The sequence below is a fragment of the Tiliqua scincoides genome, chromosome 4 (assembly GCF_035046505.1).
Source record: "Tiliqua scincoides isolate rTilSci1 chromosome 4, rTilSci1.hap2, whole genome shotgun sequence".
Lineage (NCBI taxonomy): Eukaryota > Metazoa > Chordata > Lepidosauria > Squamata > Scincidae > Tiliqua > Tiliqua scincoides.
Genome location: NC_089824.1, coordinates 141,876,209 through 141,888,355, shown reverse-complemented (window position 1 = coordinate 141,888,355; position 12,147 = coordinate 141,876,209). Strand labels below are relative to the sequence as shown.

Here is a 12,147-nt window from a genome sequence, read left to right as displayed (position 1 = left end):
GGGAGCTGAGCCCTACATGAATGGTTAGAATCTGGTGGAGCGGTGCTCCACCGGACCCATCTCCTGCCTCCCTGCTCTCCCCCCGTCACTTCTCTCTCCAGCCCGCCCTCTCCTCAAGCGTCCCCCCTCCCTGGAACGCCTCCACCCCCTTCCCACCCCTGCTTACCGTGCCACGGCTTGGCGGTCCGTGAGACCACCAAGCAGCGGAGGATGGGCGTCCGCCTGGTACTAGCCCAGCACCAGCCAGCACATGCGCTGGCCCAGGGGTAAGCCTCGCAGACATGCCTTATGGCACGTTTGTGACAGTGCACTCCGGCAGAAAGCCAGAGCACCAAGCTCAGGATTGGGCTCTTATTCAGCTGCATGAGTGTCGTGCAAAATGACAGTGAAACAAATAGTTAGCCACTGGTTTTTTTGTTGGTGACTGATTTGTTGGGTGATCTCTACGTTAAAATAAATAAATACATTTAACGGGGCAGGGGGTTTGACACCAATCCTACTGATGCCACTGCATTTAGGTTGTACATAGGATATAGTAATTTATTCTGTATGGTCTGGTATGGGAGGAGGTTCGTCATGGGGGTGCCACAATGAGCACTCGCAAGGGTGGTGCAAACCCAAGTGATGCCTCTGGCCATAGGAAACTGCCTTATGCCAAGCCAGATCCTTGATCCATCTAACTATGTAATGTCAGCTCTGGCAAGCAGTGGTTTTCCAGGGTTTCAGATGGGTTTTTCTCTAGATGCCGTCTGCATGCAAAATATGAACTTTGGTTCGTCCCTCCAGAAGATGTACTCATCTTGACCTAGCTTGTAACAATATACATGCAGCTGATGTAAAAACAGCATGTAGCAGCTGCAAATCCATACAGAGTCAGGCTACTTAAGCCTGCAACTAACTCTTTGGCTATTAACATCACTGTACAGTTGAAGTTAATCCAACCTGTGGATTTACACTAAACATAATCACACTGGGGTGGACAAAAGTACCTGTAGTCAGTTTCTTCTGAGCTGTAGTGTAGTAAGAAAACTGGAGATGCATCTACATTGGTAGAAAGCCTAGATTTATGATATGGGAGCCTTATGTATGTATATATAGTTGTTTTTGTTTTTGTTGTTGTTGTTGTTGTTGTTGTTGTGTGTGTGTGTTATGTATGCATGTTATGTATATATAGTTGTTACCATGCTCCTGGGCATTATGGTCTGTTATACTGTTTTATATTATGATGCATGTTGTATAGAATGTGTGGGTGAGTGTGTAGAGTGTGATTGTTGGAATTGTAGTATATATTTTTGCATGTATCTCAAAGGTGCATAAATTTTGTTGTGCTGTAGCACAATGACAATAAAGTTACTACTACTACTATGTAGCTAATGAATAAAAATATAACTCACACTTCCTGTAATAGTCTTGCTACATTTTCTTTCTATCTGTTTCTCTCTAAATAAAATAGTGAATTAGAGAGAATCTCCAGACAGATCTTCAAGAGAGTTCCAAAGGATAAAACAGCTAAATTATGATCAGTTTCTAAGGCAGGCAGTTTTACATATTTGGTATTTAAGAAAACGGTTTTAACTTGCTGAGTATTTTTCTCCAGGACTGGCCCATAACTGCATAGAATTTATTTGCTTTGCACATGCACAGTAAAAAAAAAAAAAAGGATGACATTGAAACAATCTAACTTGGATTATAGACTACTAAGATGAATTTTGGATGCAGTGGTGAAAGGCAATTTAGGGCCCAATCCTATCCAACTTTCCAGCACCGGTGCAATCTCAGTGCAGCCCCAAGGTAAGAGAACAAATGTTCCCATACCCTGAAGAGGCCTCTGCGACTGCCTCATCTCCACAGGGTTCAGTGCACACCCCATTGGCACAGTAGCACCGGCACTGGAAAATTGGGTAGGATTGGGCCCTTAGCTGGCTACATGGAGAGTCTTAACTTGTATAATGGCTGCAGTATAGCTTGAGAGATACAGATAGATAAAAGGAGGCAGCAGAACTGGAACGTTGCAACATATGGCTTATCTCTGCAGTTGCAATGGCTGCCTAGGGCCACAACAAGCTAGGGATAATATGGAGCAGCCTTTAAACTTTGATCAATGAACATACCAGTCTCAGTACTCTGAATATGCGCTTGTTCTTTTTTCCCCCTGCTGTCGCTCGGCTCGGAACCAATCACTGAGCAGCGGTTCCAGGCAATCTGTGTCTCCTAGGCTGCAAAGGTCTTGGGGCTGGTCACAGGTTTTCCAGCATTGCAGGCTCCTTAATGTCAATGAGATGTGAAGGCAATGTGACTCAACAGCTCACAGGGTCAGTTGGTTGCTTCCCTGCAATAATTAAAAAAAAACAACCCCTGGTTTCTGGGAAGGAAGACTGTCGTTAAGAGTTTCACAGCAGAATGTAACTAGTCCTGACAGCTGTCAAGTCTTTAGCTCTCTTCAGACCTGATCTAGTGCCCATTGAGCTCAGTGGAAAGACAACCACTGAACAAACCCCTTGTGATTACATTGAACCATGCTCACCTCTCCCAGAGACACACAGCAGCATCATAGGAATGTGTCTGAATGCCCTTCCTTTGAATAGGAGGTTTGGTTGTACTCCTTTAATTGTGTATCAGTCTCTGGATTATAGGCGGATTCTTTCTTTCTGTCTGTCTTTCACCCAATGGCAGTGCTCAGATTAGCATGTTTAGGGATGTTACAAAAGATGGTGAACAAAAGCAGTGCATACTGTCAGGCAGAGGTGAGTCTGATGCCTGTTCCCTCTTTACACTGCCGCCATTCTTGAAGATGTTTGGAACCCTGGATCCTCAACACAGAGCACTCAAACTCTCGGCCTAGTTTGTAGGATGATGAAGTTTAATGTTTTGTAGGAAAAGGAATTGGGTTGCCATCCTTTTTTCTGGCCTCGGTCTGATGCGTTTTTGCAACTGCCCAATGCACAGAATTTGACTGGGTGATTTTTTTTTTTCTTCCAAACTCTGGGCATTAGTATGGTGGGAAATAAAAAGTTTTGCTTCCTATGCTAAATTGTCAGCAGGTAAAAAGAACATCAGCAGGTAAAAAGAACATCACTTTTTAAAATTTAAAAAGTGGCAAACCTAGATAAGGAGCTCTCTTATTTATTTATAAGTGGTATGGTTGGCAACCTTCAGTCTCAAAAGACTATGGTATAAACCTACAGCACCCGGTATTCCCAGGCGGTCTCCCATCCAAGTACAAACCAGGCCTGACGCTGCTTAGCTTACAAGATCAGATGAGATCAGGCATGTACATGGTAACAGTTGCTACCACTGTTTAAAAGTGTAAGTCATTGTAACTGTGGAGCTAATCTGCCATATATACTGCTGTGTTCCAGGTCTGTCACCTCCTTTTATCATGCTGTATTGCAAACATTAATATAAGTTACTGTAAATCATCTGAAAACCGTGGTAAAGAGCTGGACTTTGGATATGAGGGTGATAAAGAAAAAAATCCTTATATGACTCAGTAGGGACACAGAACGGTGTGTCAGGACTACACATCCCTCTGCTCCCTTCACATGGACCATTCGTCACACATTCTGGATCTTACTTTCCATTTGTAAAGGGAAAGAGAAAGATTGTGGAAAGTAACAAATAGAAATATGGCTAGTTCCCATGCAACAGCCCTAATCTGCCCCCCCCCCCCCCGGAATACTGGCAGATAGAATCCAGTTTTTGGCACTGGCCTGTAGTTAATACGAATTTTGCACTCAGAAAACCCAAACCTATTCCCCGCTATGAGGGAACCAGATTGTGAAGGCCAACCAGAGGTAAATAAAACGTATCCCTCAATAGGCCTTCTGGCTGCGTATTGGTCTCCTTAGACTCATTCCAGCTATGTAGCTGGCATAAGTCCAAATAGAGGAACGGACAGAAGAAGGGGGCTGAAAAGTAGTGGATAGAATCTAAAGCATGCTTTTATAGCTGAGATCCACCCCTCCAGCCCCCTCTCTGCCCCCTACCCTCCTCCCTCCCCACCCCAAACCTCCCCCTTGCTACCCACTACCTGCACCCTCCTCAACCTAACCTTCTCCAGCATGGTTCAGCTGGGTTGTTAGCACATGCGAGGAGCTGCCAGGCTGCCGCTGCTGCCAGATCCTTTGTGCTCGACAGCAGTGCTCCATTTATGGAGGAACTGCGTTGTTTACAAAGTGGAAGGTGACTTCCACTGCCATTATTGAATGATACAATTGGCCCGAAAAAAAAATCTATATTACTCTGTTGTTTGGTAACATGGCCTTTAAATCTACTGCTCGACCTAAAAACAAACACCCACATTGGCCTGGTGAATGCAAGTATTAAAATATCACTGTTGTTTCTTGGCTTTACCTTCACTGTAGATCAGGGGCTGGGGACAGCAAGTGGGAGTTTTAAGGCTGCTTGATGGAGGTTTTCTGCCTTCAACAGCTGACTCACAGATGAAAATTCAACAGGTGCAACTTTCACCCAGTATCATGGTGTCATGATAAGAAATGATGCCCTTATTGAGTTTCTGCCATGTAGCTGTTAAAGGCACAAGCACATCTGTCAAGAGGAGAAAGAACACATTCAAGACCCTTGAAAGGAAAGGCTGGCTCTCCCTTTTTAAAAAACGTTCAGAATTTGACATATATCCAGAAAGGTGCTGTAGCCGAGACAAACATATAATGGACTTTTGTACTGTATCCACAGTTGTTCCACCCTAATAAAGACATCACAGCAAAACAGCCCAATGCACCCTGTGACTTCTTCCCTTAAAACTGAAAGGAATCAAGTAATCACATAAGTAATAAAGGGTCACTTTGTATAGGTTCACAGAGAATTCATGTATTAGCTAAATGAGCTACATAATTCCTGCCCAGAAGTTTTTAACTGAAGTCAGATTACATCTGATGTGTGGAATTCTGGCTATTTCTTCTTAGATGTTGCAGTATAGTAGTATTGGCAACCTTCAGTCTCGAAAGACTATGGTATCGCGCTCTGAAAGGTGGTTCTGGCACAGCGTCTAGTGTGGCTGAAAAGGCCAATCCGGGAGTGACAATCCCTTCCACACCGGGAGCAAGTGCAGTCTGTCCCTGGTCTGTCTCCCTGGCTATGGGCCTTCCTTCTTTGCCTCTTAGCCTCAGACTGTTGGCAAAGTGTCTCTTCAAACTGGGAAAGGCCATGCTGCACAGCCTGCCTCCAAGCAGGCCGCTCAGAGGCCAGGGTTTCCCACTTGTTGAGGTCCATCCCTAAGGCCTTCAGATCCCTCTTGCAGATGTCCTTGTATCGCAGCTGTGGTCTACCTGTAGGGCGCTTTCCTTGCACGAGTTCTCCATAGAGGAGATCCTTTGGGATCCGGCCATCATCCATTCTCACGACATGACCAAGCCAACGCAGGCGTCTCTGTTTCAGCAGTGAATACATGCTAGGGATTCCAGCACGTTCCAGGACTGTGTTGTTTGGAACTTTGTCCTGCCAGGTGATGCCGAGGATGCGTCGGAGGCAGCGCATGTTGCAACAGGCATATGAAATGAGACCACTAAATCATAACTTTACATGAAATCATTTCTTCTTTTTCATGGTAATGTATTAGAAAGTCATGTGTGGAATTTTACAGTAATGCATGCTAGAAGAAATTATTTGTCTGCCTCCTTTTCAACTACAGGGTTACAGAGCAAAGAAAGCACTGGCCATTTACCACTGTGAATGCTCTGAGTAAATACACACATGGACACATGTTCCAAAAGTATGTGGTGGGCCAATACATTGTTAGAATAAAGCAGGTCTTACCAGGACAGCTGGTTCATACCTGTTTGCCCCCCTACCCACACATGCACACACTAGTGCTAATGGCCCTAGTGTCTGAAAAACGTTATATTCACCTGCTGGTGTCTCAATTAAGCTGCTGTTAAAAGCACAGGTACAGTGGCTGGTTGAAAAACTGGCAACTTAACTTTAGTGCTTCCTAATCGAAGAGAAAATATGAATTGACACTGGTTGTCAAATGCATCAGGACCCACTTTTTAAACGACATTCTGTCGGGACCCACTAAGGTTTACCAGACTTTTTAAAAAGGAAATCTAGAAAGAAATATTTACTTATTTATTAGTAATAATTGCCTGAAAAAAGACCCTTAAACATCTCCCTATATTTACACATGCTTGCAAACTGCAAGGAGCTAAGCTCTTTGCAGGGTAGTTAGCAGCTACAGTATCTGATTTTTGAAGAGCTTCAGACTTGAGACAATTAGTTATCTGATCTTTTCCATCACCCTTTGGAGACCTACCCAAAATCAAACCCACCAGTGGCTCTGACCCACAGTTTGGGAACCACTGAGTTAAGATATAAATATCAAAGAGAAAAGCTTGTCATAGAATCAAAGAATTGGAGGAGGCCTACAAGGTCATCTAGTCCAGCCCACTGCATCTAGTCCATCCAGAGCATCTAGCTGCATGCTAGAACATCTTATAAGTCAAAAGTTACCTGAACACTGCCTGAAGTTTGACAGAAAGGCATGGCTGTATACAGACTAGTTCTAAATGTGTGGGGAGATTTGTTGCAGTTATACTGTAAGGAAAGTAAGGAACTCTGCATATGTTCAAAGCCCTCTCTTATAATGTTGATGTTGTTGGGGTTTCAGACAGTGTTTCACTTCACAGCTCTTTGGAATATATGCTCTCAAGTCCATCAAACCTATGTATTTTCTTCAAAGCCTCTAAAATCCTGTCTTTGAACTTCTTGGTTGGGTTTCTGTGCTCTTTTTTACTGCTGAAGTTGCCGGGTTTCCTAATTACTGTTATATCAGTATGTAGGATCAGTGAACTAAGTGCCCTATCAATTACTTCTTCCTATTTACTGTTTAATACAGAGATGGTTGTTCTTAATTTGATGTTGTTCTTTGTTCCAAAAGTCAACTGGAATTTTCTGTTCCGTTCCTGTGGGAAAGAAAAAAAGCATGTTGCCCTTTTATATAAATGCAGAGCATTCCCAGGAGATGCACTCCCCTTGTGATTAGTGTATTATATTTCATCATTTTAGGATGAAAGACATCAGCTTTTGCCTTCCTGTTTCTAGACTCAGAAAATGGCTCAAATTATTTAAAGACACAGCCTTTTTGTTGCCATGAAGATTAATGCAGCAGAGGTCTAAAATGTACACATCCACAAAGCATCTCAGTGGGCTAGAGGAGGGAGGGAGAAGTATGCATCCAGAATAAATGCAAGTTTCAACTGGAACCAGTACCCTGTCAATTTTTGATGGCAAATAGAAGAGGGAGCCATACAGGCCTGGCAAAAATATCCAAGCTGATATTTGCTATAAAAGAACCTTTTGTACTGGAGCAAACTGCAGCTTTGAGGTGGGGAACTTTTGCCAGGATTCTAGCAAAAGGTTAACCCACCTTCTACCACATCATGCATCACCTTGACCCATTACAAACAGGAGGGTCACACATTTAAAATCATTTTTAATTTGGCCTTAAGAACATGCAGATATTTGGGAGATGCCTACTTCATGTAACTATTGGTAGAAGTCACATCTTGCTGTACATTCGTGTTATTAAAACAATCCTGAGATTAACAGAATCAGGGCACAATCCTAACTAGGTCTACTCATACATAAGCCCTATTTTGTTCAATGGGGCTTACCCTAAGGAAAGTGTGGTTAGGACTGCAGCCTCAGACTTGCACGGTTGTTGACAAATGTTGTATTGTCTCCTGGTGCTTGATGCAGTGAACCAAATGGCAGGTGCCATTTCGGCTGTTCCTTGGCTTTGAAAAAAGAAGAGGGTGACAGAGCAGGAGAGAGAAGAGAATGGTGGAAACTTTCTCCTCTCCTCCACTCTTTCACTTCCTTCCTTTAATTTGGGGCTGGGAGTAGAAAGATCAGTGGAAGCAGATGGGAGCCCTCCACCAATCTGCCACCTCCTTGTGGATAGGCTGACCTGCCAGCTACTGTGCTGCCTCAGCTGAACATGGGTTCAATTGTTTTGTGTGTGTCAATACCTCTAAATGTTCTGTAGGAAAAAAAAAAAACCATTCACAGTTTCCATGACTATAACACTTAGGATGCTGTCCTTTTCTTTCCCTTTCCAAAGGGGCCATCATGCCTCTTACCTAAATAATCCAAAAAGGGCTGCCGACAGCGATTTCTTGAGCAGAATAATGACAGTTTAATCTTTACAAATTTGAAAGACGGCTATTTGTAAGCCACAGACGTCCAAGCTTTTGGCAGAAGTAGCTTTCTGTGTGATGGTGCTGCAAACTAAATTGTCTCTCTTTGGAAATGAAGTGCGTGTTGTAACTGTTCTTTCCTCTTATCTCTTGACTGTCCCTGCAAAATTATATGCAGAAGGTTGGTGCATTCTTCAAAGATTAAAAAGAAATTACTGTTAGCTACCTGTTCCTCTAACTGTTAACAGTGATTTAAGTCCTTCCGAGATTCTGTTCAAAATAGGACCTTATGGAAAGGTGTAACTCTAGTTTTGATATCCAACCAAGAAAGTTCTCCACCCTGAATCGACATGTGCCTTGTTTGCTTGATATATCTGCATGGATGGAATAAATCTTTGCATGATCCAGCAAAGTTTAGCACTTGCTTAGACCAGGGGTGTCCAAACATTTTGGCAGGAGGGCCACATCATCTCTCCGACACTGTGTCGGGGGCCGGGAAAGAAAAAGAATTAATTTACATTTAAAATTTGAATAAATTTACATAAATGAATATATTAGAGATGGAACTTATATGAATGAATGAAGGTCTTGCAGTAGCTCAAGGCCTAGAAAAGGCCTTGCACAAAGCAAGGCTGGCCTTTCCTTCACTGCCACTGCTGCATCACAGATGTGAAACAGCAAGTAGTGGAGGTAGCCCTCATCCCACAGCTCACTTGAGAGGTTTAACAGTCATCCTCACACTGAGAGCAGTTGCATCGGGCCAGCACGGGCTCCAGCAAGTCTCTGGAGGGCCAGAGGCTCATTGGAGACTGGGAGCTCCCCGAGGGCCGGATTGGGAGTGCCTGAGGGCCGCAAGTGGCCCCCGGGCCGGGGTTTGGGCACCCCTGGCTTAGACAAAGCAACTCTCTCTCTCTTTCCTTTGAAGGCAAAGAGGAAGGGTACCAGCAGCTTCAACTTTTATGGAAGCTTTTGCTTTTGTGTTGCCACTGGCTCTGAAAGTGAGGAGGAGGGGCCGCTTTACACCAGCAGCACCAGGTTCCTGATGAAACGCGCAGCACAATTCTAACTTGCGCTGTATCCAGCGCAAGATTGGAACCAGAAGCTGTTCAGCCAAAGGCAAGGGGAAACTCTTCTACCCCTGGATAAGTCACCATAGCCCCAATGGGTCTCCTTGGACCTGCACCACCTCAGGAGGTGACGCAAGTTCAAGGAGAATGGAGTGGCTCGGAGCCGCTCTGCGCTGTTTGGGGAACAGCATAACTGTCCGGCATAACTGCCAGGTCCCAGCCCTACCTGCCACTCTCTGCCCACCCACCTCCAGGACTGCCCGCCGCCTGCCCTCCTCCCACCCTGAAACGCCTCCTCCCAGCCCTCCCCAGACCCCTGCTCATCTGGCGCAAACTCACTGTCCCTGCGGCCCGTGACGGCACAGTTAGCAAGTCCCTTGTGCCACCCTAACTGCTTCCAGGGTGGCACAAAAGTGCTTTTATGGCACATTTGCAACACCCCTGGCCAGTGCAAGGGACTTGCGCCAGCCAAACTCCTAGTTAGGACTGTGCCCTTAGTATTTTGCCCCCCTCCAGGGTGCTAGTGGTCCTGTATGCCATTCAAAAGTACCTGTCTGCTAGAAGACTTGTGGAGTGTCCATTGGCTTTTATGTGTATGAAATGTATTAGTTTATTCCAAAATATGAGCAGTGCAAGTTTTTAGAGTTGAACCTTTGGGGGAACCCTAGGACTTAGGATATAACATTTGGATATTTATCCACCTTAAAAAGGACATTGTCATATGGAAGTAGCAGATGCTAGGGAAAACTTCAGGACTCATCTCAGTTAAAAGAAAGGCTCTGGAGAGCAGCTCTGTAGCATCCAGAGACGGCCATCTGAAGATGATGGAGGCAGTTTTCCAGTGGCTGGTTGTTTCCACCCAGTCAATGTAAGCAGGTTCCAATGTCGTCTTTCCAAAGAAAAGCAGAAGATTGAAAATTGATTATGTGATTAGCCCCCTCCCTCTACTGGGAAGCACATCGGCAGCTTCCCACCTGCTTCCAGCCGCATTACTCCACCGAGGCAGCCGGCCAGCCACCTTTCTTGTCTCGTTTGCAAAATCCTTCTGGCTCTTTTCAGTCTTGGCTAATCAAGCAAGACGCATTCTCCCCTGCCCTTTCCTCAGTCAGATAAATATAGACTCAACTACACACTCCCACAGAGGATTTAATTGATTGCCTTGTTTATTTTAAAGTATTTATATGTTTGTTCAGTTGTTGTAACTACTGTTGTTTTAAAATGAATGCCTCTCTCCCACCCCCTTCATTTTTCTAGGCGTACAACTTTTACAACATCTGGTGTGAGGAACCGTGGAATCTACACTAGGGTAAGTGATCCATAACATTAGTATTCTGAAGAGGTGAGATGGGGTGGCCGGAACTCAGACAAGTTGCTTTTGTTTATCATGCCATCTGCGGAAAAGTGCAGGTCAGGACCTCCAGCTCCACTCATTGTCATGGTGATCACACCATGATCTTTCTACCATGATCTTCTACTACTCCTTCCCTCTCCCCACCAGCCTGCTGAGATTTCTTCCACCTGCCACCTGTGATGCCTTCCCTCCCCTGCCCCAATTTCCTACTTTGTCCACCTGCCTGCCCTCACTGGGATTTCTTTCACACCACCCCACCCCCCACAGGGATCTCCTATTACTTCTTTCTGCCCACCTATGCACTGAGATTCTCTCCACCAGCCACTACAACTCCTTTATTTCCTGCCCTGCCCTGCTTGCCCAATTTCATCACAGCCATCCGCATTGTGATGGCAGCTGCTGCCACAGTGGTAGCTGCACCATAGGCAGGTGAGCTGACCTGTGTTTTCCTTGTAGACTTTGCTATGTTGCTCTATGTGGACGCTACATGGGTGTGCCTGTGCCCTCTGTGCCTGTTGGACATAGTAGACACTGTGTTTTGACAAACATGCCATTCCCCTTCATACTTCATGGTGTTTGCAATTGAAACTTGAGCCAATTGTACTTTCGGGACATAAGGGGTAGATGAGTCTTTTTAATCATTCTTCTGGTTCCTCCATATATGTTGCATTTACGTGAATGATAATGAATGAATTCAGTTTGTCTAGGGGACCGGTTTTGTTCTACACCACACCATTTCTTTCCAAATATGGAGGCACATTCTTGGTCACCAACTGCTAACAACATAGTGCTAGAACCATATATTTTTCTACTTCAGTTTGTAGCTCTTTCTATATCTATGTATATATGTATAAATGAAGTATAAAAGCAACAAACAATATGGTATTCAGGGAAGCTCTTGTTCTTTAGAAGGAAACAGAATTATATAGATGTATGTGTATGTATTTATACAGGGGTATATGCTAGAATACATATGCTTGAATCCCACAAGTATTTATCCTGTGCAATTATATTTTTTTTTCCTTTTTACAATAATTTTTGGTCCAAATTGCAGTAGTGTCAGATGATTATAACATCAGGGTAACTAGCTATTATGAAAGATATTTTCCTTTTGAGTACATTGGCTCTTGTGTTACAGTGTCCCATATCTTTGCATTGCTGTCTGTCTACCTTTTGCTGCTAAATCATTTGCTAGCTCAGATAGTGATCATGTACATGTGCTGTATACTAATACTACTGTATATTCTAATCTATATGGAGGAATATGTTTGGGGAGACTTGCATTATTTCAGAGCCCACCCCTTCCTGCAGCTTCCTCCCTACCCTCCTTAATAGGATTGGGCTTTATACTTAGAAACCAGCCTAGAAGACTTTCAGCCCAATCCTATGCATGTCTACTCAGAAGTAAATCCCTTTAAGGTAAATGGGTCTTACTCCCAGGAAAGTGTGGATAGGATCTTTATCAGTCTGGAAGCAGAGAGTAAAGAATGAATGGAAATGTAAAGAGGTAAACAGTACTCAACAGTCTTGAATCACAACTGAGTAACAGCACAGAACTAGAGAAATCTCATGG

General features: G+C 44.2%; 1 protein-coding gene across 5 annotated transcripts in view; it reads left to right on the top strand.

The window, feature by feature from the left end:
* Positions 1 to 12,147, top strand: part of ADGRL2 (adhesion G protein-coupled receptor L2) — a 660,835-nt gene that overhangs the window by 104,196 nt on the left and 544,492 nt on the right. For all 5 annotated transcript variants that reach the window (XM_066626596.1, XM_066626597.1, XM_066626598.1 and 2 more), the window contains exon 2: positions 10,478 to 10,529. The gene's annotated coding sequence lies outside the window, so the exon portion shown is untranslated. The remainder of the gene's footprint in view (positions 1 to 10,477; positions 10,530 to 12,147) is intronic.